The 27,303-nt window shown below is 36.0% G+C and overlaps 1 long non-coding RNA gene across 1 annotated transcript; it reads left to right on the top strand.

Annotated features, from left to right (window-relative positions):
* Positions 1-631: 631 nt before the first annotated feature.
* Positions 632-27,303, top strand: LOC107309907. The gene is made up of 4 exons (XR_001553387.2): positions 632-1,770; positions 1,868-1,919; positions 25,402-25,555; positions 27,213-27,303. It is a non-coding gene; the product is annotated as an uncharacterized LOC107309907 (long non-coding RNA).

Genomic DNA, 27,303 nt, shown 5'->3' on the forward strand with positions numbered 1-27,303 from the left:
TCATTGGGAGTGCAGTGCAGGATACGCATGGACTGTGTCTAATATCTGCTGGATGGCAAATAGCTGGAGCTTGTGCAGTTAAGTAGCTTCTTAAATCACCTTTAGGTCAAATGCAAACACACTAATCAAGCTCAATAGTTAGCCGTTGATCAACTATGCTTGAGAGAGGGTTCAATTAGGTTCTTCAAAGCTATATTATACACTTCTCTTGCTTTTCTGTTCAGAAAAGGTTGGATAAGGACTGTGCTGGTGGTTAATGATAAGAGATCATATCTCAGCAAAGGAATTATGTTAAAGCTGATGTCTGCAAAAAGAAGCAAGCAATACAACATGGGCTCTAAGTCAGCATTTTCAGGCTGGGCTGAAGACAAGCTACGGGCCTATTTTATAAATATTAACGAAAGATAAAATGTCACAGACACACGCTGCCCTTTGGAAAATTAACATTGATCAACTCTTTCCAGGGCAAGAATGTGTCCTCTTTGGCAATTGATAACATCTGTCTCCTGTAGAAGTCATTCTACATGTAGAATAAAAACTAAAAATTTAAATAATTTTCTTTTTAAAAAAGCATAATTTGATTATGTTCTAGAAAATGTTATTTGCTATGAAGGCAACACTGACAGTAAATTTCTCCAAGATGGAGGGGGAAATCAGTAAAGGATAGGAGAATTCTGAGGAAGTCTTTTGACAACAGCCTTAAGGAAGCCATTAAACAGCTCCTCATTCACATTGTGCCCATGAAGTGGCATTTAAATGACCGGAAGCTGTACTCTATGAGGCTTCTCACTTTCTCCTTTTTTTCCTATTAGCATCCATAAAGTACAAATACAAACAAAGGACTGAAGGAGAAGAACTGTGCAGCTGTGACCTGAGTGAACACATATGCAAAATGGAGGCAGGGTGAGCATGAGAACAAAGATACTATGGGCTTTTCTTTGGCTAGACAACCGCAGTTTGAACTGGATGTGTGTAAGCCAGGAAGTAGCACATATGGACAGAGATCCCATTTGTCTTACAGTGATGGTTAGGATGCTATGGTGCTGTTTTGATCACAAGATTTTGACTTAAGGCCTGGTTTTAGCTTTGGAGACACGTAATGTCTGAACGTGTGGCGATGGCATCTACACCACAAATGTTGTTCTGCGTGGCTTTGGTCCTCTCAGCATTCTGATTATGTTTGGCAAAGCCTCTCTCTGTTACCTCCATTGCAAGAAAACATCCGTGACAGCTTTTCAGCCACAGGAATTATCAGTGAAGGTACTCTGTTGAGCACTGGTTGGACATGCTCAGTGACCTGGACCAGAACCCTTGGTTTGTGATGTGGGATTCTAAAAGAGGATTATGACAAGAGTACAAGCATAGAGCTACCACCCTGCAGTTGCAGAGCAGTGTGTCCCAGTTCTCCCTTCTGGACAGGAACAGAGGCTGCCTGGAACCTCTTTAACACCTTTTCCAAATCTGTTCCACTGGGTTCAGTAAAAAACCCTGTAATTTCCTACAGTTTGTTCTGCATCTGTTCAGGTAGTACTACCACTAACATTTATACCAGAAATGTCAGCACTCTCTGTCAAACAGGCATTTCCTGGAAAAGCCTGACATTTCTCAGTGGAAGTTCTTTCTTCTTTTTCTCCCTTGGGAATGAAATAAGCAACACATCCCTGCCAATGAGAGCCATGAAACTTCTGTGTTCTGTACCTAATTCTGAAGAAGAGATTTATTTCAGACTTGGTCTTCAGCTGATACAGAGAAGTGAATCCACAGATTTCAGTATGCTATGTTTACTTACTCTGCTTACTTATTTGAGCTGAAAAATCAATTGTGGTTATGGAGCCAGTAAAACAAATAATTGTTCTTTCACTTCCAGCATATCTGACAGTCAGCAATGCTAGACAGCATCAAACACATCATCAGAGTTGGTAAGTGCTAAATTAATTTGTCACCTTGCACTTTGCTCAGATGAGGAATGCTGGCCATTGCAAGACAAAGAAGATGGTAGAAAGCATTACTTATGACAAAGGCTGATCTTAGAAAACTGTAGGTGAAACATACTGAAAGCAAGGAGTTACATATATTTTTAAAATCCATAGTGTTTATGTTTTCTCTCAATGTTTAGGTACTAACACAGAGCCAAATCATTCAATATAAAACCAGTGTTTATCTCATAGACTTTGTAGTGAGTTAATCCAGTTTTCCAGGCTCAGATGGACCTCTTGACTTCCAAGACCCATCCTCTTTCCTCAGTTGTCCTTTACTTACCAAGACAAGGAAGTCACAGCAATTAAAGTGTAGTGTGCTCTGGCTTCATCTACAACCAAACTACAGAAGCAAATAACCAGAATCAGAAAAACTATGGTATTTAGACATGAGCACAATATGTAAAATATGTAAATGATTGTTTATGATCTTTATTTTCATTACCAACTCTACAGTGACTTCAAAACTGTTGTGCTGAATACAGGTATTTCTGCTGTCTGATATTTCCTTTTAGATCATGAGAGTTGTGAGTAATTCAGCAGATACTATATTAGAAGTTCAGTAGAAGGCTCAAATAGTCTAGAGATATATGTGCTGTATTTCTGCTTTTACAGGCAGTTCTGGTTTTGACAGTGTCAAATTTTGTATGAGCAAAGGCATTTACAAACACTTGGAAGTAACAAATATTTCAAGGAAAAGTGAGAAATAAAAGACATAAAAGGCTTCTTTATGATCCTTTATCTTTTTTTTTTTTTTTTTTTTTTTACCACTTGCTGTGGGCAATGCTGAATACAGAAGGAATCTGTAAAAAATCAGATCTTGTAGAAGAAACCATTTATTACTCTGCTTTTAAGCCCAGGAATTACATTTCATATACTTTTTGCTCTTTACCTCTATATGACCATAGCTTGTTTATTCAAAAAATAATTTTCTATTTGTTTAGTTCTAATTTACTAATGCAAACAATTTTAAAGCAATGCTTTTAGAATCTGTTTACACTGGACTAATTGGCTATTGACTTAACATATGTAAACAGATATCTGTAGAAATTGTTTTGAAATTAGTAATCTTTTTTTTTTTTTTCCCAGATCTACATATACTGAAAACAATGTAGGTTTTGTTTTTTTTTTTCATCCTGATCTGTCACAAAAAATACCCCACAGTTTCTATGTACATACAGTTTTGATCTATCCTGTGTCTAATTCATTAAGAGTTCCTGACTTCATTTGAATAAAGAAATATGGTTATGGATCCACTTTGCTTTTTCTCAACATCAATACAAAAGGCAAAGCAATAATTTCACTGTATTTTTATGCACAGATAAAGCATCTAAACTCTGTAAAAGCAATGCTAAAAGGTGCAGGTATTCATTATAATTTCAATATTTAGCTGCTATTTTCTTCTCCACCTCCTGGCATTGGAACTGTTCCTATGCTTATTGAAATCAATAGGAGAATTTTTATTAACTTCACTAAGCAAGTGTAGGATTATGGTAAGCAGGGTGATTTAAGTAGTTCAGAAAAATAGCTTAGTATATCTTGAATGGAAAAAAAAATTAAAAATAAAAAAAAGAATCAAAGACTTTGATTCTCTTCACTGCCCAGTGACTAGATTATTTATTAAAAATGTGTTGTTTTGCCAAAAAATAGCTTAGCTGTAGCAGTTGCCAGGAATGCACTTGGCTTTTCCAAATAGAAGGGCTGCTCTGAAAGTAATGCCTCCTATTTTATGATGTTGGCTCACAACATCAGAGGCAAATGGTGGTGGTATGGCAGTAGTTGTTGACCTTTCCCACTAATACTCGGTTACATTTTGTTGCTGTGCAACAGATGGCAGCGGAGGGGCAGTCTGATAGAATGGCACATTGCCAGTTTTGACTGGACTGTCCTAACACATCCACCATTTAGTTACTACTTGGCATCTTCTGAGTTCCAGCTGTTTGGGCTGATGAAAGGCTGCATAGACAACATTTTCCTCGCAATGTCACCATCTTAGCAGCTGTGAAACAGTGGGTCACCTCTGCTCGTGCAGTTTTAGGAGCACAGCATGAAGGCTCTCATTCATCACTGGAGAAAATGCGTAGCTGTATGATGGTGATTGTGTTGAAAAATAGTGTTTTTTAGCTGAGAATTTGCTCTTTCTAATAGTGTTGTGCTCTTTGTTGTAGTTTCCACAGAAATAACTAGGAGGCATTACTTTGTAGATATGTAAAAAGTTAGTAAATTAAAAAATAATAATAATAAAGTAAGAATTTTAAAAAAAGCAACTTTCAGTCCTATAAGTGTCTCTTCAAGTAAGAAACAGAATCAGCTATATACATTTTTCATTTACTTAAGAAGGTAAATGGGCTTTTTCCTACAGCACTCACCAAAACTGACTGCATGTATCTGGTATTCCTGCTGAGTGTTGAGGATACAGGTAGGAAGAGTTCAGCTACTTATTTTTCAGAAAGTTCTTATTTCCAGAACTTTATTTTTTCAACTTGATGCAAAATGGAGGAAATGCTGATATTAGAAATATTTTTTTTTTTCTAAAGAGGAGATATTTTTCTGTCCAACTTTCCAACTAGGATCAAACGCTAACTCACATAACTCTGTAAATCCCAAATTCTTCTTAACTTTAGCCAAGTATCTACTCAGGAAATAGAAGTGAATAAATATATCAAAGGACCCTGTGAAGCAATGTGTCCAACTACTTGGGAGGGATTACACAAATTTATTTAAACTGAAGTAATATTTCAGATTCAAAATAATTTATGTAAATTATTTGTTTATAATTAATTTATATTTTAGAAATAGAAAGCCTGAGACACAGGAAAAAATGTAACAGGACAATAATCTGATGGCACGAACCCTTGTCTTCACAACAGAAAGTCTAATGAATGAGTTTTTTGGAACTCATGTCCAGAAGGGGATATAAAAGTTCTAATTACCGATGTGAATAATGCAGAGATAGAAATAAATAGGTTGATTTCTCAAAAATTCCATCTAGTCTCAAAGGTATTTTTTAGATCCTGTAATGATAATGAAATATCATTTGTCTCATCATATTTTTCTGGCAAGCAAAATTGTAATTATATAAATAATAGGCTTATACTGATTGTTTTTTAGCTTTTCAGTTATTAATTGCAGAAAACCACGCTTTACTCATTTCTAAAATGGACTAAGATGCTCATATTAGGAGCAATATGTTTATGTTTTCTACAAAAATGATTATAATAAGTTGCTCTGTTGTACAGATATAAAATATTTTTGGAGAAAATTATCCCTTTTACAGTATATTTGTCTTTTCATTTAGGGAAGATATAAACTAAGAAAATGAAAGATGATTAAAAAATGAAAAATACTTGAAATGTTTATTTCAGAAGCTCAGTTCATAATTTCTTCTAAAAAGTGACATTCCCAAGGAGCCTCTATGTACAGTTTATGAAACTTCAAAATAAATTAAAATTATTCAAGGTTAAATATTTTTCACACCTAAAAAGGTATACATTTGGACTAGATTTTGTTGTTGTTGTTGTTGTTGTTCTGTGTTATTAAAAACAACAACAACAACAACAAAAAGGCATAAAGCATTCCCACTTTCTCTTTCTGGTGGATTAATTTGAAGGAACAGAACTTTGGAAAGCATTGTATCATTTGTTCCTCAAAGGGGAACATCTGTCTTCAGTCACTTACTGATATCTAAATGAGGGCTGAAAATCAATAAGAACCTTGAAATTACAGAAACACAGAATGGTTTCTGTTGGAAGAGACCTTAGGTGTCACCAAGTTTCAACATCCTTGATGAAGGCAGGGATATTTATTAATAGACCACATTGCTCAAAGTCCCTTCCAACCTGGCTTTAAGCACTTCCAGGGAAGAGAACGCAAAGGTTCTCTGGGCAACCTGTTCCAGTGCCTCACTGCCCTCACAATGGACAATTTCTTCCTAATGTCTAATATTTGAAACTCTTATCACTTGTCATTGTACTAAATTCTCTGATAAAGGGTCCTTCCCTATCTTTCTTGTAGCCCTCTTTTATGTAGTGGGAAGCCACTTCAAGTTTTTCCCAGGATCTTCTCTTCTCTAGACTGAGCAACCCCAACTCTCACAGCCAGTATATCTAATAATCTTTATGACCTTCACATGGTCCTGCTCAAACAATTCCTCATCTTTCTCATATTAGAGACTCAGACCTGGATGCAATGCTCTGAGGAAGTTCTCTTGAAGGCAGAGGGGGAGAATCACTTCCCTCAACCTGCTGGGCATACTTCTTTAGTTGCAGTCCAGGATATTCTCACATAATCTATGATCATATAATCACTTTTCTGGGCTGCAAGTGCACATTGCTGGCTCATGTTCAGTTTTTCATCTGAAGGACTTAAGGGTCTTTCTCCACATGGCTGCTCTCTATCCACTCCCTGCCCAGCCTCTATTCATTACTGGGATCGTCCTGACCCATGTGTGAGACCTTGCACTTGGCCTTGTCAAACTCGATGAAATTCACAGGCAGAATAGAGCTTGTCAGCTGCTGTTCTTCATCTCCCTTTCTGTGACTTGCTTTCATTATAGGAATGAATATACTGGTATAGATCTTACTTAGCAGTACGGAAATGCTTCTTTTCTTTTATATTTTTGTGATAAATAAATTTAATGTTTTTTTTTCTTGTTTCTCTTTTTGGGCTGTTTTTTTTAATTTTTTTTATTATTATTATTTTATTTTATTTTTTTATTTGCATCAGTCTTCATGTGAGGCTATCCCTGATCCTGTACAGATCTGTCTATGTAGTGTCCTTGGTATTTTCTTTTAGTTGCATTAACTTTGAGTAAATTACTTGAACTGTGTGAAGCTGCTGGCAGTACTGTGCTCCATGGGAAATGTGTTGATTCAGCTGGGCCAGACACAGGAATTGGCTGATAGGCATAGCTGGAGGCAATACACACCAACAATTTAAGATCCCATTTCCAAAGCCACTTGGACAATATCAGAGTAGGAATTAATTTAAGGCAGTGTTGTGTTTACCTGAGGCTGAGACTACATCAATCATCAATTAGAAGGTCTTTAATGCTGTAATTGTAAACCATCTCTTTTTCAGTCTTTAGAGTTAAGTATGCCATTATGGTCAGCTAAGAGAACAGACAAAGCATTAGTTCAAATGTAGTCACACTTTCTGCTTGCGAACACAAATTTAAATAACACAAAAAAAATAGTTTCAAGAATTTTACTTCATATAACTTTGCAATAAAGCAATTGAATTGCTCTCTTCCTGGTACATGTTATTCTGCACCACTCCTACTTGTCAGTGAGAACAACTGCTTTTAGAACAGAATGGCATTCAAAAGGGAAGGTTAAATACTCCTACTATCAGTAGCAGGAATGATATGGCAGTATCGTTAGGACTTCTTTAACAGTAATTCTGAGCCTAATAAGGTCTGATCTCAGCAGCACTTACAGATGTAGAACTTCCTAATATTACATGGACTGCTCCAAAATTAATTTTTTTTATTACATTGGCCCACAACATAATCAGTGGCCATGCAAATTTTTATGAGTATGGCATGCAGGCTTCTGTTCATTGATGGTGAAAACTCATAGTTAGTGGTGGTGACTGTGCTGAAATACAGTGATTTGTAGCTAGAATTTGCTCTATCAAATACTGTTATTGTGTTCTTTGTATCTGTGGTAGTTTCCATGGAAATAAATCAGAGGTGTTACTTTCAGAGCAACCTATGTATATAACCACATATTGGACTTAGAGACAATGTTTTTTTTTTACAGACATACCAGTGTCAAAAATATTTCTTGTTTCACAAACAGAAAACACTACTAAGTTGATTACAAGCAAACTTTATTTTGCATGGACATGAATTATGAAGCAAGTCCAGCACCCTCAGCCTGGATGAGAACTCTCTGCCTCTTTCAGCAGAAGGAGCAATACTCTTCTACTGGCAGTTGCAACATCTTTTACTGTTGATAATCTTTGTGTATTTATTTATTTATTTATTTATTTAAATTCTGTTGACATTTTCCATAAATTCCTTAGGCTATACGAGACTGATGTATTGACAGACAATTTTCTTAATATTTGTTTCAGTAGAAAATCAAGCTAATTGTGTTTGATTACTGCACATTTTCTTATATTTTTAGACTTCCTATTGAGAAAACATAGATGATCCTATTCTGGACCTAATTGTCTAGCCTGTAGGACACAGCTAGTTAAATCTTAAAATTAAAATTGGCTTGAGGCTTTAGAATCCAACCAAGTATTAAATTCCAAGCTCTATTTGAAGAATTTTTCTTTCTTTCTTTCTTTTTTCTTTTTTTTTCATAAATGTGTAGAGATTTTTTTATCAAACCCTTATCCACAAGAGATGCTTGCTCTACAAGTTATCCTTTTAAATTATTTTTCTTGTCAATTATATGCGAAGGAAACTGACAACAGAGCAGAAGAGGAGGAACCATAGTGATGAGCAATATAGTATCCCTATTCTCATTTTCCCATGCATCCGTTTCCTCCCTATGTTGGCACATGGCAGTCCTGTAGTGTATCATTGAAGAAGAAATCTTCATCAAATGTCAGCTGGTTGAATGTGATGGTTATTTTTTTTCAGTGTCCTTACAATTGATCAACTAAATGCGGTAAATTGGATCCACCTTGTTATCTACATTTAATTGCTGACAGAAGAAGCACTAACCACCAAATCCATCACCTAAAATTTCAGAACAGTCCAGGATAAACATACTGATGATGCATGATGTAAAAGAGTTGTGTTCATTTACAAATAATTTCCAGAAGAAAACTTATCTGGAAGGAAAACTTAGAGTGCTATGAATCCTAGAATGCTATAAATTGCATACATACATAAGAAGATGTTTTGACAAATTCAGAGCTAACATGGAAATTCAACTTTTCCTCGGCCTTGGAGAGTTTGAGTGTAGATGTTTTCTGACTATTATCCCAGTGCAAAGAACAAATCTGAAATCTGTTTTCTTCATAAGAAACTCAAAGGCAGGTTAACATGGCCAAGAAACTTGAGTGAATGTCAAGACACAGTCCAAGGTGAATGGGAACTTTACACTGTGTCTGGGCTGAATACTCAATGTAATCACATTATAGTTTTTGTGTTTTTTCTCCAAGGATTTTCCATTACGAAGGTGAGCTACAGAAAATGAGTAATGCAATAAGTCATCTGTAGAATAATATTTTAAAAATTGATTCAGATTCTACTGAAGATGTAATCTTCATTTTGCTTAATAATCCTGTTTCAGTAAAAAGTCCTGTGTGACCATTTACATGTTTTTCTATTGTTTGCTGTTGTTAATTTTTGTTGGTTGATTTGGTTGTTTTTCATAAATGTACTTCATCAGAACTCTATTTCCTTGGAGTAAGAAAATCTTGTTGCAAGCCAAGTATTAACGTCAAAGTCCAAATTCACACAGCTTGACTTTTACACTCCTGCAGGCAATGCATTTGATTTAAAAATTTCAAACTTCTGTAATGTGGATGCTTAAGAATAATGTAGTTGTAATTTTGAAATAGTATTGTTGGAAGTAACATAACTGAAAGCAAGGAGATAATTTCTTGAATAAACGATATGACACCTTTATGCAGTAGCTTCAAATCTACTGATAACTGAAATTGTGTCACAATTTTGGCTAACATTTCTTTCCAGTACATAGATTCTCAACTGTAAAAGAGATCCGTGTTCAGGGAACAATATGGAAATAGAAAAAAATATATATATATATACATATATATATGTGTGTGTGTGTGGCAAATGGCAAGGAATAACAATATTTAGGTATAGCAAGGCAATTTTTGCTTAAGGACAATGATGTTTTGCCTTAAGCCTTTCTGAATACAAGAATCTTAAAGACAGAAGGATGTTGGGAAAAGAGCAGTTTCATTGACAAGTAGAGAAAGGAAAAGGGGAATCATTTAAGGTTTTATCCTTTACTGTCAGATGGATGAAGTAGATTTCTAGTCAGAAATAAGTCAATGATTTACTAACATGTTAGTGAGAATCGGGGGAAAATAGATGCCTCTATTTTCTATAAATAGATCCCTCACTGTCTTGGCTATGCAGACACTGTTCCTATGATCATGTCAGTGTTACAAGAAATTACCTAGGACAAGGAAGTGACTGTTTGATTTCACTTTAGCTAGTAGGGATGAAATAAACTTGAATTTCCCAAGTTTAGTCTTTGTGGTTAGTGATAAGGGAATGCTCAAGTACGCTGGTAGCATGCAGCATGTTTCAAACCTCCAGCACCTTGGCATTTGTGGTAAAATAGGAACTGAACTCATTACTGAGAAAAGTATTTAGATTTCTCTGTGCTTTCTAATCTACAAAAGGTGGTGGTGAAACTCTCCCCTTGCCAGTTCAAAATTTCAAGATTCATAGAATACCCTAAGTTGTAATAGTCACTTTCTGATGACAGACCCCTACAATTTTTGGTATTTGCTGGAGGAATTGTCTGGATGCAACATTCACCATGTTGTTCTGTGTTCACCATATCAGTGTCCAGGTAGAGACCAGTGGCTTCCCTCGACAGTGTATGATGGGACTGGTACTACGTAGTCTTTTCCAGTGACATAACAGTGGAATTGAGTCCACCCTCAACAAGTTTGTGGATGACACCAAGCTGAGTGATATGGTCAGTATGCTGGAGGGAAGGCACTCCATTAAGAGTGACTTTGACAGGCTTGAGAGTTGGACCCGTGTGAACATTACAAATAAGGTCAAGTGCAAGGTCTCACATATGGGTCAGCGGGGCAATCCCAAGCACAGATATAGTTTGGGTGACATGTGGATAGAGAGCAGCCTTGTGGAGGCAGACTTGAGGGTGTTGGCAGATGAAAAATAGAACATAAGCCAGTAATATGCGCTTGAAGCCTGGAAAAGCAGTGGTATCCTTTGCTGCATTTAAAGCAGAGTGATCAGCAGGCTGATGGAGGCAATTTTTCCTTCTATTCTGCTCTTGTGAAACTCTATATAGAGGACAGCATTCATTTCTGCAAACCCCAACATAAAGACACAGATCTCTTAGAGCAGGACTAGAGGAAGGCCACAAGGATGATTAGAGGTCTGGGGCATCTCTCTTGTGAAGACTGGCTGAGACAGTCAGTTCTGCTCAGTCTAGAGAAGACAAGGAAGGGAGACCTTGAAACGGCTTCCAACTACCTAAAGAAGGCCTACAAAAAAGATGGGAAGGAACTCTTGTAATGCCAAAGTCCCAGCACTTCTGGATAACATTTACCAATTCCAAAGACACTTAATATTCATCAATTTAATAGGGAGGCACTCAAGTTACTGAGGGCAGATGGTTAGTAGAATTTCTTCCAAATTCTCAGAACTGATGTCTACCAACTGGTATAGTGTTCACCCTGGGATTACCCCTGGAAGATAATGGTGGCAACAGGCCAGCAAGATGCCAACACAACCCTTTAGTTCCATGGTTACATATATGTAGCAGTGGGAGACAATAAAGTATTACTGAACATAAACATATATATGATAAAGCAGTAAATATATAAAGCGTATCAGGATAAGCAAGGTCATTTATGGAAAGCAAGGAGATTTAGTTACAGCTACAGAGCAGTTCCCCAGATGCAAATGTCTCACAAAGAAGTTTCTTCTAGCCAGGTACAGAAACTAAAGGAAGTTTATTTGCATTCCCAAGTTAACACAAGCCCTTTCTCATCAGAAAGTCACCTGTGATCTGTATTTTTCCACACAACTATTTATCAGGAATTTTGGTGCTAGGACACAGGATAGCCGTTTAAAACTAATCTGAAAACATTTTGATTAGACATTAGGAAGAAACTGTCCACTGTGAGGGTGCTGAGGCACTGGGACAGGTTGCCCAGAGAACCTGTGGGTTCTCATCCCTGGAGGTGCTGAAGGACAGATTGGAAGGGGCTTTGAGAAACCATTACTAAAGTGGTAAATGTCCCTGCCTGTGTCAGGGATGTTGAAATCTGGAGAGCCCTAAGGTCTCTTCCAACACAAAGAATTATGTAGTTCTATTAATTTTTTGCCAAAATACATCTAGACGTGAAAAATTGACTTTTTAAGAAAATTTCTGGAAAGAGAAAATATATGAACAGAATTTCCCGGCAGCTTTGGTCCTTGAAATTGTTAAATACTATTTTGCAGCTTTATATTCATACCAAGCACTTCCAAATGAGTAATTTCCCAGCAATTACACTACCTACTCATGAAATATAACTCTTCCTTTGTAGAGCTGTACAAAGAAGTTTACTATCACCAATCTTTCAAATTAAAATATACCTAAACTATAAACTACTCTAGTGTGAGCTGTCTGACTGAGGACCTATTCCAGGCTTAAGCAGATTTTTCACAAACTGTCCAGGCCGTCCTCCCACTGACAGTTTGGAGGATAATTTTGTATCTTTTTTTCAACTATACTGGGAGCAGAATATCTAGTAAAACTTTGGTAGAAATTACCTTTTGTATTTATTTTCTTCTGCACTTATACTGTAACTTAACTTCTGTTATTGTTAGGCTGAACACCCTTAACAGTCCTGGAGAGCATCCAGGCTTCAAACTCATAGATCAACTTGACTGATGATCTTAAGTGTAATAAAAGCCAATCATTTGAACTGGATAATGACTCATTTTGGTGTCTTGCTATATAAATCTCTTCCAAAAACCTTTTATAAAATCATCTATTTTCCATTACTGCATAAAAATAACTTGGAGATATGTAATGTGGAAGTGATGCTTTTTTTTTAGTGTTAGAAAACTTAAGTCGCATTAGCTTTTTAAAGTGTTTGTTTTGAAATGTTTCCATCTCCAGATGATTCAAAAAATAATTACAGTTAACACATTAGATCAGTTCAATTCTTATTACATGTGTTTTGTGAAAACATAGAAGTCAAAAGATTTTCTATAAAGTCTGCATTTGGGGGGAAATTGTAAGAAATATACTGATTTTTAGAAATTCAATTGCTTGTTTTATAAAAAAAACATTCCAAAATTGTAGAAAATTAATCACTGACAGTTTAGTCTTGTTTTCTTTTGAGGAGGGAGGGAAACTAAAGAAAAGTGGAACAGTGTAAAATTTAAAATTGCATATTAATATAATATCTCGACATTGTTCTTAAAACATTCAATTCTGTTTTAGTATTTTATTTTTTTTTTCATCACGGTAATTCATCTGCAGTAGAATGAAGGCTAATGATTTTGATCTCACTGAATATATTGCTAAGCCTACAGAAAATCCACATATATAACAAGATTCTTTTACCTACTGTTCAGAAGGCTATGCACTTCAGAATCCACCAGGGAAAGTTAAAGTTGTTAAGTATGATAGCAGGTGTTGTGGTACAGCTCTGAACTGAGCTCCAGGAGGGCTATATTTAGTATATGTGTGTCTACACACAGGAGGGATTAAGCTGTGTTCAATGCCATCTTATTCATCCCTGTCTTTGCTCAAAGACTGCAGGAGACACAGAGGAGTAATGAGAATTCACTAAGGCTGGCCTCATCTGTTTCTTTGCACAGTGGGTATTCAAATCCTATATAGCGCAGGCTTTTTTCCAGTGGGGAAAAAAAAAAAAAAAAAAAAATGTTTATTGGTTATTTACATGCCTGATAATTGGCAGTTATATAAGAATAGATTCTGCTATATAAGCCTGAAATTTTACAGCAGTAGGGATGTAGCTCTGATACCAGTTCATCTGTAGCAGCAGACTGGCTGCGTGCAGTTGCCTGCCGTTTAGGAGTGAGTTCACAGCAGCACATCAGTATTGACATGGCATGCACAGAAACATGTTTACAAAATAACAACTACTGCTGATCTTCCAGCTCTTTGGGATGTCTTTGCTCCATAGGCATCAGAGAGAGCTCCCAAGTCTCTAGATGCTTGTAGTACCAGAGATACTGATGGATGGCAAACTGGAAAAGAGCCAGCAATGTGCCGATCACATCCAGGGCTATATCAAAAAAAGCGTGGCCAGTAGAGCCAGAGAGGTGATCCTGCCTCCCTACTCTACCGTAGTGAGGCCTCACCTGGAATACTGCATCCAAATGTGGAGTCCTTAATACAGAAGAGGCATGGACCCATTGGAGTGAATCCACATAAAGGCCACAACAATGATCCGAGGGATGGAACACTGTCCCTAACAGGACAGGCTGAGAGAGTTGAGGCTGTTCAGCCTGGAGAAGAGATGGCTCTGGGGAAACCTGATAGCAACCTTTCAATGTCTAAAGGGGAACTACAGGAAAGAAGGGGACAGACTCTTTAGCAGGGTCTACTGTGACAGGACAAGGGGAAATGGTTTCAAACGATAAGTGGGGAAATTTCGATTGGATATAATGAAGAAGTTTTTCACAGTAAGAGTGGTGAGGCACTGGAACAGGTTGCCTGGAGATTCAGTGGAAGCCCCATCCCTGGAGACACTCAAGGTCAGACTGGACCAGGCTCTGAGCAATGTGATATAGCTGTAGGTGTCCCTGTTCATTGCAGGAGAGTTGAACTGGATGACCTTGAAGGGTCCATTCCAACTCAAACAATTCTGTAATTCAGGATAACATGACAGAATGTGGGATGAAAACTAAAATAAAAGTGGTGTAAGATATCATTTTAGGGCTGATGGATGACAAGGAAAAAACAGCTGGGTGCAATTTGGTACAAAGTAGTATTGTTAAATAGGAACATAATTTCGGCTGTTCAGTGCAGAAATGGGAAAAGGCAGATCTTTGGGGGGCATAGATGTGGGAGGGATGGAGCAGTGCCATACCTGTTCAGTGCTGGACTGTCAACAGTCATGTGGTCTGGCACACAGCCTAATTTTTTTGACAGAGCACTGTGTTATTGCTATTATGCTGGTAAATTACATTATGAAACTCTTCTCTTGAACATATGCTCAGTCTGTCCAATGTCTGGACCTACATGCAGGAAATGAAGCAAACAGACTAGGTGTGAGAAATCATCTGAGCTTTCAAGATGTTTATTTATATTCCCTCAAAAAGTTATGTCATTTAAAAAGACATATTTTTGCCACTTATATACCTAACTTCCATAGGAGGTATATTAGAAATTACCATGTCCTATTTAGCAATAAATCAGGAAGAATAATTTTACTTAAATATTTTGGAGCAAAATAAGCTCTTTGAATATTTTGTATGGAGAGCTATGCTACTAAACTTATTGTACTTGTTCTTGATTCACTGTAACTCTCATTAAAACAACTCAATTTATTATCCCACTAATTTAATTAGTTCTTTACTTTCGCCATTCTGGAAGCTAAAGTAGAATAACAAAGACTGGGGACAAAAGCATTCCATGCTGTTTGTCTATCTATCTCTCCATCTTCAAATATACTTAGCATTTGAGGGTTTGTTTTTCCCCGCATAATAACTTACACTGCTATACATCTATTACCTTCTGTGTGAAGAAACTTATCCTGAGCTCCCTTGCTGACCAATCTTTTCTAAACTTTGGTCCATGCCCTTTGTTTTTCCACCCATTATTTTGTCAAATAATTTCGGAGTGTCTGCCTTCTACTTGCCTTTCAGATATGTGTCTCTTAATCATTGTATTCTGTTAAACACTTCTGTCCTAATTAATATAAACCTTGCCTAATTTCTTTTCAGATCTCTTGCCCCACATTACTGTCTTAATTGCTCGCTGTCTCCATGGTTGCTCTTGCAATCTGGTTTATCACACAGTTTCAGGTAGGCTGACTAATCAATCACCTGTGGCAAGGTCCAGATAGCCTTCATTAAAAACTCAAGCTCTGGGATCAAGCATCACAAATTTGTGTCCAAAAACTGTGTCCTCTCATGAGTTCAATGGGGATAGTAAGCGCCATCCTAATGTTAACAATTCAGTTTTCATCCCACCTCTATGAGCATGCTGAACTGCTGTCAGTACTTTCTAATAATTTAACATGCAGAAGGAATCAAATGTACTGATAGATCCTTCCAAAGTATTTTAAGATAGCAAGTCATAATGAAAAATAGATACATTTTATATGATACTGCAGACTGTGAATTCAACTAATGAAATTATTCCTCAGAAGTGCATTTTCTTTACTACTGAGATTAGGAAAACTGAGCCAATACTGTGATGTAAAAAGGAATTAGGTGTAAACAGCATACTAAGAGTTAATTATTAGGATGGCTATGTAAATAAAGCATTCAGAGCTGTTCCTTTCCAGGGCTCCAATCCTGGTTAAATTTTGATTGCCAGGCTGATTGCCAGGAGACTGATCTTTGCTCTTGCCCCAAGACTTCTTTAGCAATAGAGCTCTTATAGATTCAAGTTGTATAAGAGGTAGAAACTTTGAAAGCAAAAGTCAGTCTACAGGGCTTTGTCACTGCTGGTCACTCTCCCTCCTCTCCACATGGATTCCTCCCACAGTGACCCCTCCCAAACTGACCCCACATGGGCTTCCTACAGGCTGCAGCTCTTCCAGCACTGCTCCAGCATGGTTCCATACCACAGGGCCCACCTTTCAGGAACAGCTCTGCATGGGCCCTTCTTGGTGGCAGCTCTGGCTGGGGTTGCTCCTATGGGGATACCCACAGACTGTGTCTCCTTCAGGGCTCATCCACCACTGCCCCGCAACTCCTCCACTGCTGAAGAGAACCAATTATTCATTCATCACAGACATAATTCAACCCATCTGAATTATGATCATCCAATTCTTCAATTTTCTACCAGCAAAAGCAAACAAACTTCCTTTATTGGAATTTTCTTTCTTTTCTTTCTCTAAAGATTAAGTGAAAAACAAATGGAGAGCAACATTTACTCTGTATTTAGCATCAACAATTTACTTATTTTCCCAAGCCATTCTCCAAGCTTATATATTCTAAAATATACAGCAGTGGTCTAATGGTTTCTATCTTATTAATTTAAATATGCCAGACATATACAAAAAGTCATTATTGTATTATATTATATTATAACATGATACTTTTCAATTAATCTCCCTTATCTCAGTATACTTGATCTATCTGTAGGTGTCCCTGTTCATTGCAGGGGAGTTGGACCAGTTGACCTTTATAAACCCCTTACAATTCAAACAATTCTATGATTCTATATTATCCCAGTATGAGTGACTTTTTTGTTTAAAGTTTGTTCATAAGTGTCATAGTTTGTGCATTACATATTAGCAATTCATATTAACATTTCTAGAATTATTCTGCTCACTCCCTACAAATCCTCCCCAAACCCTTCCCAAATGTCTATACACCTTTTTTTTTCTTCTTTTTTTTTAGAAAATATTAGCAATGTAAATAACCTTCAGTAGTTCGGTAATGCTATTATGAAGGCAGAAGCAAGATATTTGTATACATATTATTATGTTTCTAGTCATCAGGAATGACTCAGAAGTAATGGAATAATATTTGTAACAATATGCTGGAACAAGGTTCAAAATTGAATTGTTTATTCAGACATCAGCTGTCATAAAGGTACTGAGGTAGTCTTACAGAAATTATGTCGCACTGTTAGATCGCTGAGTAGCTTCTGTTTAATACATCCATTTGGAATCTGTGTGTTATCAGAGAATGCATCATTATTTGGGGGAAACAAACAAACAAACAAAAACATACAAGGAAATAATTAATCTTACTTCAGTTCTTTCAGACTATTGCATATGAGTGTATCTTTGTGTATAAGGAATTCGAATAGCTAGATGCCATTCACCAAGAATACACTTGACTTTTGTTTTATGGGCTTAGAGCTTTTATAGACTGCATCAATCAGGATATCATTGAAGATTCTGAATCCTCAATTTGTCATATGCATATGTGTGAATTCTAGTCAAGGATTTTATAGCTGAAGATTAGTATCTGGAAACAGATCCACTGCTGTGTCTTAAGTGTCAAATATTTTTTCAAACAGGAGGAATAAGTGAAAGGTTACAAATCAAAAATAAAAAGTAATTGCTTTTTACAGTTTCTTCTGTATGCTTGATTTTTTAATTTTTTTTTTTATTTTTATTTTTTTAATCTAAACATTGCAAGGGTTTCTAATGAAGCTCTTCACCTCAAGATGTGAGAAATCATTCACTAACATATTCCTGGTTTAGTGACTTATTGTTCAGATACTACTGTCAGCTCTGGCACAAGTTGATGAAGGATAATATTAAATGCTAACTATGTGAAATAGGCTACAGTGATCTATTCTTTTTTCTTTTTGTTTTTCTTATTATTTTTTTTTAATATGTAGAGATAATGAATAATATTAAGCTTACAGTATTTTTCATAAGATCTGTCATCTCATGGGTTTATAACTAAAAACATTATGATTTCTGCATTAGGTAGCAACATTTGGTCACCACAGTATGATTTGAAAGGACAAAGAGTTCTGAGAGCCAAGTCAACTTTCTCAAAACTGTTTTTTTCCTCAAAAGCAAAGGACTATTGCAGTAGTGCAAGACAGTGCGGATTAAACTTAAGTTTGTGCATTCATGAGAAAAAGGGCAATAACCATAGTTAAACTTGTTAAAATAGAATGTATAATCTAGCACTCTAATTGGACAGAAAACCCTGGAAATGAGCAGATGGAGACATAAATTTAATCAATTATAGGGCCATACTGAAGTAGTAAGCCTTGTGTTGTCATGAATCACCTCACAAGTAGCTACATCCCCCACTTTTGATGGTATGTGTTAATGACTAAGCAAAAACATTTGTAATTTCTAGGGTTTTTTTTTTCCTTAGTATTTAGCCAAGGAAGGATAAAATTTGGTTCAGTTCAAGAAGACTGAAAGATAAGCTTTTTTTAATTGCTGGCCTTTTAGAACCTGAGGTGTAAACACTCTGTAATTTATCCAGCACTCTTCGGTGGCTAAAAGCCAATAAACAGATGCTAACAACATGGAGGTATACACTTAAGCCAATATTCATACTCTGTTAAACTGTGAAAAAAAAATCGTAGGAATTTATCATATACTTACCAGAACTTCACTCCATTGAGCAGACTGTATTGTAACTTGAGATTAACTAAAGGGAAAGGACAATGAACGAATAATAAAAGAATGTAGTCTATATTAGTGATCTTATCAAGACCATTTAACTTGCTGAAGGGAGAGGGAGAATACACTTTAATAGAGGGAAAGGTAATGTTTGGTAAATCCATTATTCCTCAGGAATTAACATTTATGAACAGGAAAAATACATGCACTCCTAAATTGATGAAAACTGGATATCTTTCCTTACTTGTTTTTAATAAATATATTGACAGGAAGGAGGATTTTGCATAGTAATAGCATATACTTCTGTATGCTGGCACTAATGTTCTGACTTCCTTTCAGGTGTCAGGCAAACACTGACATCAAACAGAACTTCGTTGCATGGATTAAGATAACAGTTTTATTTATTGAAAACACCAAATGCTTGTATTTATATTGCTTCATTGACTACTTGTTACCTGCAAATACCTCTTCTGCTCAGTTTTGGTAGACCATAAAGAACAGCACTGATATGTGGGTTTCCTATTATTCTTTAATGTAACGAAATATAAAAAAAGAAACAAGAAAGGGCAGTATTTCTTCTAGCCCACTAAAACATTGTTCTTTCACTTTCTTTATTCCATGTTCTAACGTCATACATAATGTTTTGCAGTATTGCAGTGATTTCTTAGTAGAATTTTATTTACCATTTTCTTTGCTGATGAATCTGGGGAAGAACAAATATAGATGTGAAAGATTACTACCTAATGGCAAATGTGCATTACATTTATATGTTACCACAGTAAATTTCCCAGTACTATCATATACAAGACAAAGGATTTTTCCCCTGGTTTGTCATCTATCTTGACACCAGAAATGACAGTGTAATCTCAAGTGCCGAGTTAAAGATTTCCTTTTGCATATCCTCACTGTGAAAAAAAAGGTCACTCTAAAGGTCAATGGTATTTTAGACCTAGAGGATAATAATTGCGATTTCAGACACATAATTCACTTAAAATGTTGGAGCAGTAATAAAAAATTGAATTTAACATCAAAATTTAAAAAAAAAAAAAAAAAAAAAGCAAAAAAACTTGAGGAAATTGTTGGTTTGGAAATTAACCATTAATGTTAAACCTCAGTGCAGGAGTTGTAGTTTCAATAATTTCATTACAGAAATAAATAAATAAATAAATAAATAAATGCACTTTGGAATACTTTTCCTTAGAAATATATCCAGCTGTGTTAAGTTTTTGTGGAGGTGTGACCTGGCATGCAATTACTCATCTATATCTGCTCTGCAGTCTTAGTTTCAGCTAAGACAGCAGTAGTAGCACACCAGTGTTTTCACTGTTGCTAAGTGATGGGAGCATACCCAGGACAGGACCAGGCCACTCAGCTTGGCAGCAGGGAATAGGGCAGAGTTAGGATAGGTGGCCTGAATTAGAGCAAAGGTTTATTCCATCTGACATCATGCAGAAGACAGTAAAGCTGTGAGAAGTGGATGAGGTTGTAATATGTTGTGTTGCTAGTGGGGTGCTGGTTTGCATGTGGTTGTATTGTAAGCTGCAGTGCAGATGAAGAGGGCCTACAGGTAAACTGGGGTGGGAGAAGGGGACTGTTTATAAGGGCATGTAGCAACAGGATGAGGGGAAATGATTTTCAGCTGGAAGGCAGTATATTTATACTAGATTTTAGAAATAAATTATTTATTGTGAGGGTGATGAGACCCTAGAAAAGGTTGCTGTGGATCCCCGTACCCTGGAGGCATTCAAGGCCAGGCTGGATGCTTCCTCTGAGGAACCTGGTCTATAGGGAGGTGTCCCTGCCTGTAGCAGGGGGGGTTAAAATTAGATTATCTTAATGGTCCCTTCCAACCTAAAGCATTCTATGATTCAAAATTTATGTTTGTTCCCCAAATACACAACTGTGATAGGTGCAGAGATCCTCAGATCTTCACACAAATTTTCTTTATAATCCCAGTTCATAAATCACATGCTTTCTGAAGGAAGACACAGATTAATAGGACTAAACTTTTCAAGGATCAAACCAGCAGAATTTTAAGTTTGATCATACCTAATAATGTAGGTAAACCAAAGTGCTTAAAAGAAGGACAAAGGAACAAATAGTGTTGCTCAGTGTTTCCCTATAGATCTAAAAGTAAGCTTTAAAGCACCTGGGATTTTGTCGAGAATTTTTAGTTTGAATAGAGTTTTTGAAAATCTGAAGAGTTCAAAAAGCCTTTCATAAATTGTAATTGTAATTGTAACCATGAATAGTGGAAAAAGATATTTTTGTAGTTTTATTTTTGTTGTTTACACAGTAATTTTATCCACACCAAATTAATTATAGTAATTGCCTCAGAGTAACACTTTAACTGTTAAGGAAGATATTACTAGATATTAATTCTTCAGTCAAAAGACTCAAGTAACTTTACTCTCTTTTCAGACAGCTCTGAACTGTATGTAAAACATTTATGGAAGACAGACACTTTAAAAAGTGAAAGAGAAACAATCATATATCGGAGTAGCTACAAGGCTTAAGATGTGGAAGAATAATTTATCCCTCAGAAAAGATTGATTGCTAATTTTAGAAAAAGTCAGCTGCACCATGTGCCCTATAAATGTCATTTGTAAAATAGGTTTTCTTTTTTCTTATTAGTTGTTGTTGCTATTATTATTAATTTCCCCAGAGGCAGCATTATCAGATTTTTATTTTTTTTTAAATTGGAAATATTAATAATATAATGTATTGTGATATTTTTCATTTAAAAAATCAAATCTTGTTTTCCATTTTTGTTTGTTTTTTAATTTTTAAATTTCTATTTTTATTTCTTGATATTTTTATTTTTATTTTTATTTTTTTTAAATTTTTGAAATAATTGTAAAGTGCTTCTACACTATGGAAAGAGGACCTGAATTATTTTGGCACTGCTTTGAGTCATATGGAAGAACACAGCAATATTTATGCAGTAAGTGTCGGTGCTTCAAATAAAAGTTCATTTTGAATGCAGAAATACTGTACTTTTACAAAACTCTCAAGGCATCTGAAGAACCCTGTTTTCTGTCCTTATCATTACAGTGTATGTATCAAACTCCACAAGTTGTGTGATTTATTCTTTTTTTTTTTTTTTAATTTTTATTTTTTAAATCCAGTCATTTCATGTTTTCAGATAACAGAATTGGTTCATATTTTCAGACAACAGAAATTTAATGTATTTAAAACAGCAAGCAAACAAACAAAGCCTCTGTTTTGCTTCTATTCTGGAAATTGGTACCAGACTCCTTAGTTTTAAATTTTATTATTTGTCTTATACCAGGACAAGTATTGATTGTGTCACAGAAATGTACATGGGTGAGTGGTCTGATCTGTTATGGCATACAGTGTACAGGTGCTATTCGAAACATGATTATGAAACACTTGTGACACTCTATGGAAGTAAATAATCATAACAAGATACATTTTCAAATGGGTGTTTCATAGCATTTTGCATTTTGCATCTTGGAGTTTCTTATTTTTGAATAATAGAAGTTTTCCAGTGGAGTCTTTCTTCAGAATTTAACTCTATCAAGAGCCCTAATCTCCATGAGGAATCTCCACAAGAACAAGGTACCAGTTATTTGTTTGTCTTTGAGATGGTCTTTGGGAATAGCTAAGAATTGGCAATGTTTTGTGGATTTTTTTTTTTTAATATATATTTTAATGAGGGGACTTTCAACAAATAATGGCATTCTGAAGATAATAGAGTGATGATGTTTGAAAATGAGGGGTTACAATTCAATCTGCATTCTGTATTTATGTGACATGTTTCACTGTTTCCAAGCATTATCTATAGAGGAAACAGTGTCAATACTGGTAAATATGTGTGCAGAGTCCACTAGAGAGCATTGGGAGCTTGAAAAGCAATGGAATCATCGAGTTGAGCTCTTTCAGTTTTCCATAGAAACCAGAAATTTCCACTGCCTTCTGAAGGATTTCTGCGGAAATAAGAAACTACCCTCTACTCCCTATCATTTATTTGTAAAAACTCAATTTGCAATAGAAACTGTAACTTTGTTTTTAATTTTACTTAAGTAAATCAGAGTAACTTTATACACCAGTTTTTGCTACAGGAAGAACAGCTACTCTGTGCACAAAGTGAGGCTAAGCATATTTCCAGATGTACTGCATAGTGTTCTGAGACCTTAAGCAAACTTTGATCTTTGAAGGTTTCTGTGGCAGTTCAGAGCTCTGTGTGATACAATTCATCTTGTTTTTCTTGATCAAAATTGCTTTGGATACTCAGATATCACTTTCCAGACTGCAGTGTGACCTTCCAACTTACTCCAGTGTGTCATTTTGCTGAGGAAAAATATAAGCAGACCAGTTGTGGTTCTATCTGGCTGCTACTAAGTAATGCTACTGTGGATGGGAATAAAAAACAAACTATCAAACAACCTACCCCATACTCCCCCAGAAACAAACAAAAAAACATCAAAAATAACAGGGCTATGAAAAGTAGGTAGAGTAGTGAACATTAAAAAAAAAAGAAAAAAAAAGAAAAAAGAAAAAAAAAAAAAGGAGGAGAACCAATTTTAGGCTGTTTCCCTAGCATGTTCAATAATCATGACTCTTTCAGGAACTCTTTTTCAAAGATTCTGTGTAACTCTAAGTAAATCTAAGACCCTTAAGTCTTGCAAGGTTAGCAGATTTTCACAGAATCATTGAATGATGAAATGGTTGTTAGTAGAATGGGACACTAAGTCTTCTGGTCTAACCTCCTTGCTCAAGCAGGACCACCCAGAACAGATTGCAGGGCTGTGTCCATGTTAATTAATTATGAATTAATTACAATTAAGATCTCCAAAGAGGAGAATCTACAGCCTCTCTGGGCAACCTGTGCCAGTGCTCAGTCACCCTCTTAATAACAATGTACTTCCTGATGTTCAGAGGAAATCTCCTGCATTCCATTTTGTGCTCATTGCCTCCTGTCCTGCTGCTAGCTCACATTTTCAAAAAGGCAACATTCATATGTGGAGCGTATATTTTAACTTCTATAGTAGAATTTAATTGCCAAGTTCTGAGGAAGTATTTTGTTCAGGGTACACTGCAGAATCTTCTTGATGCACTGGCTTTAGAGACATGGATTCTTATCAAATATATCACAGTGTTTGTGTGGAAGGTGATATACTCTAATAAGCAGTTTATCAGATGTACTGCAGCCTACACAGTGCAAGAATTCCAGATTTAGGCATAAGAAGGCCTTCAGTACACTAGTTGGAACCTGTGAATTAAGGTCAAAACATTAAGACAATATGTGTCTGTTATAGCCCTTAATAAAAACTAATTTTTGTTTTCCTAAAATCTGCAGAACAAAACCTAGGCAAAACAGATGGAGGGAAAAAACAACCAACCAACCAACCAAAAAAAAACCCACAAGATCTTAGGAGGAATTGGATGTATGTTTTTGTGTTTACAAAATGCTTAACACTATGAAGGTGGTGTGGTCATCCTGACTAGACAAACAAAGAAACAAACAAAAAACTGTGACACTGAAATACAATTTTAATGTTTAATGTTTAATTTTCCTTGTTCTACATTCTTTTAGTAAATTACATTTTTCTGTGGTAGAGCTTATTGTTGAGAGCAAAAAATAAGGTTATCAAAAGGTGATGTGTCAGAACTCAAAGAGCTTTTTAGCTCTTCACTGAAGCTACAATTGTTGGTGGCACTAGTGGGGTCAAGAGGGATATGCAAAATGACTGCTACAATGATAAGTATTTTGTAGGAATTTCTAGAAAAGAGTTCACAACTCCATAAATCAAATCTTACTTCTGACCGTGGGCAAGGTGCACAGGAAATAAAGGCATATTCCTCAAGCTGTCCCTGGAAGCCATTTCTGAAGAAAAACAAAAGTTCTTCAGTACCTCAAAGGACTACAGAAAAGGAAGGAAGTCATACTAAAAGAGGTGAAGCATTTCTGGTCAACAACAAAAATTAGATTCCTAATCTCATACTATTTTACAAGTAAAGAAATAAATTCTGGCAAAAATCTTTCAAATTAAGAAAGCTAAAAACTGTATCTAACTACAGCTGCTATTTAGCTAGAACCAGAATCAGAGTTGGAAAGGATCTTTAAGATCATCTAGTTCTGAGCCCCCTGCTATAGGTAGGGACACCTTCCTCTATACCAGCTTGTTCAAACCTCCTTCCAGCCTCAACTTGAAGACCTCCAAAGGAGGGGGCACCTACAGTCTTTCTGCGTGACCTGTTCCAGTGTCCCACCATCCTCACAGTAAAGAGTCCTTCCACATATATTAGTCTCGTACATACTAAGGGTGCTTGACTGCATATCAATAAAATCTGATTTTGAACAAATGCAGAGTTGCTTAGGGGCTTACTAGTAAATAGCAAGATGAGCAGCAGTTAAACTAAAATTCTTGGTGTATTTAAACAAAAGATTTAAAATCTACATATTTGGCCTAAAATGAACTTTTATCACTTATACCCTGTTAATTCTTTCTTGTCCTAGCCCTGGCTGTTATTCAATGAGAAAAGATGGAGCAGAGCACCAGCGTATCCTGAGAAATCAATAAAGCTGGAGCCTCTTGTGTAAATCTCTCACAAAGCCAACAGAACCATTCATAAATTTTAAAGGTTCAGTGAAGAAAAAAGTATACTTGAGCGTAAGTTCAGATTGATATATTCAGAGTGGTTCTGCTTATGTATTTTGGTGTCTGCTCGTAAGTGAGTTTTTTCAAACTGCAATAAGAACTAAATCAAACTGAATGGGTCTGTAACACCTCATCTGTTATAACCTACTGGATTTTTGTAGATATTAGCTATTAAAATATGCCCTTGCCGTTCTGTTAATTTTCTAGACATCCATTACAATTTTCAAAATTTCATTACTGAATCTACAATTATGTTAAATGCTAGCTTGAGGGCCACCCAAAATGATCTATTTTTTCAGTATCTGAGATTTTGTCAATAATGTATAAACATTAAAAGATTTTCAATTCGGGTTCTCTCCTTGTAGCTTGTGTTTTAACCCAGCAACTGCACAGCACCACACAGCTATTTGCTCATTTCTCCCCACGTGGAAAGAGGGAGAGAACTGGAAACAAAATGGAACTTATGGGTTGAGATAAAAATGATTTAGTAAGACAAAAGAGGAAAATAGACATTAAAATGCAGTGATAGCTAAAAATCTCTCAGCGTATATATAAATCTATTTATCTATCTATCTCTATGTATACATACCGTGCAATTGCTCACCACCCACCAGCTGATGCCCTGCTACCAGAACAGTGCCTCACCACATACCAATGGACACCAAGCAACACTCAAGCAGCAGCTGCCCCTTAGCAAACTCTTCACTGCTTTATGTCTTTCTGCATGGTGTTATGTGGTATGGAATAATACCTAGACTAAGTCTGAGCAGCTGTTCTGGCTTCATCCTACTCTTTGCTGCTATGCCATAATGGTGGCAGTTCTTGCCAAGTGGCCCAGCACAGCAACAACCAAAGCAATGGTGTGCCATTAACACAATCTCAGCTGAAACCAGGACATAGCTGAAAAGGTCTTGATGTCCTCTGGTTGAGAAACATGAACCTCTCTTGTCAAAGAATTATTACACAAGGCTGCCATGGTTAGTGAAGAGCAAATGTCAAAAGTTCAGAGTAAGATTTCAGATAACCTTCCATAAACTGATGTGATATCGTCCATAACCAAAATACTCAGGTAGAGAATTGCCCATGTGATCCACAATGCTCCTTCAATTATTTATTTATTTATTTATTTTATTGGCACACAGATGATCAAAAGTCTTATGCTAGAACTGAAAGAGATAGTAAACCTGAGGTACTTTTTTTTTTCACCAGGAAGCATTATGTTAGTAGAATGAAGATGCAAGGAGGAAAAATTGACAATTCAGTTGAGCTAGGCAGAAACCAAGGAGAATTACGAGGATATATATAAGGGCAGTATGGTGTGGAAGTTCAAATTTAGGATAAAGACATAAGAAACTAAGTCAGTGAGGGATTTTATTAGGATGTTGGGATCAATAAAAATTAAATAGTCTGGAGAAATAGTAGATGAATTTACAGATAGATGGTAAACAGAACACAAAGACAAGATCTGTTACAGAGCACATAGGGGTGAGGGGGTGAGCTTTTTAGCTTTTTTTTTTTTTTTTTTTTGCAGAGCTAATTCAAACATACCAGAAAATATTTTGTTTTGTTTTGTTTTGTTTTTGTTTTTGTTTTTTTTAAACTCTGATGGGGGGTGGAGGAGAAACATTCACTTAGTCTTTTAATTTTTATTTTTACTTTCTATCACCAGTACAAAAAGCAAGTTCTTCCCAGAGCCTAAATGACACTCATCATGTGAGTAGATGTGACAAGGATACATTTATAAAAGGCTTTTGTTTTGG

Source organism: Coturnix japonica, chromosome 2 (genome assembly GCF_001577835.2).
Source record: "Coturnix japonica isolate 7356 chromosome 2, Coturnix japonica 2.1, whole genome shotgun sequence".
Lineage (NCBI taxonomy): Eukaryota > Metazoa > Chordata > Aves > Galliformes > Phasianidae > Coturnix > Coturnix japonica.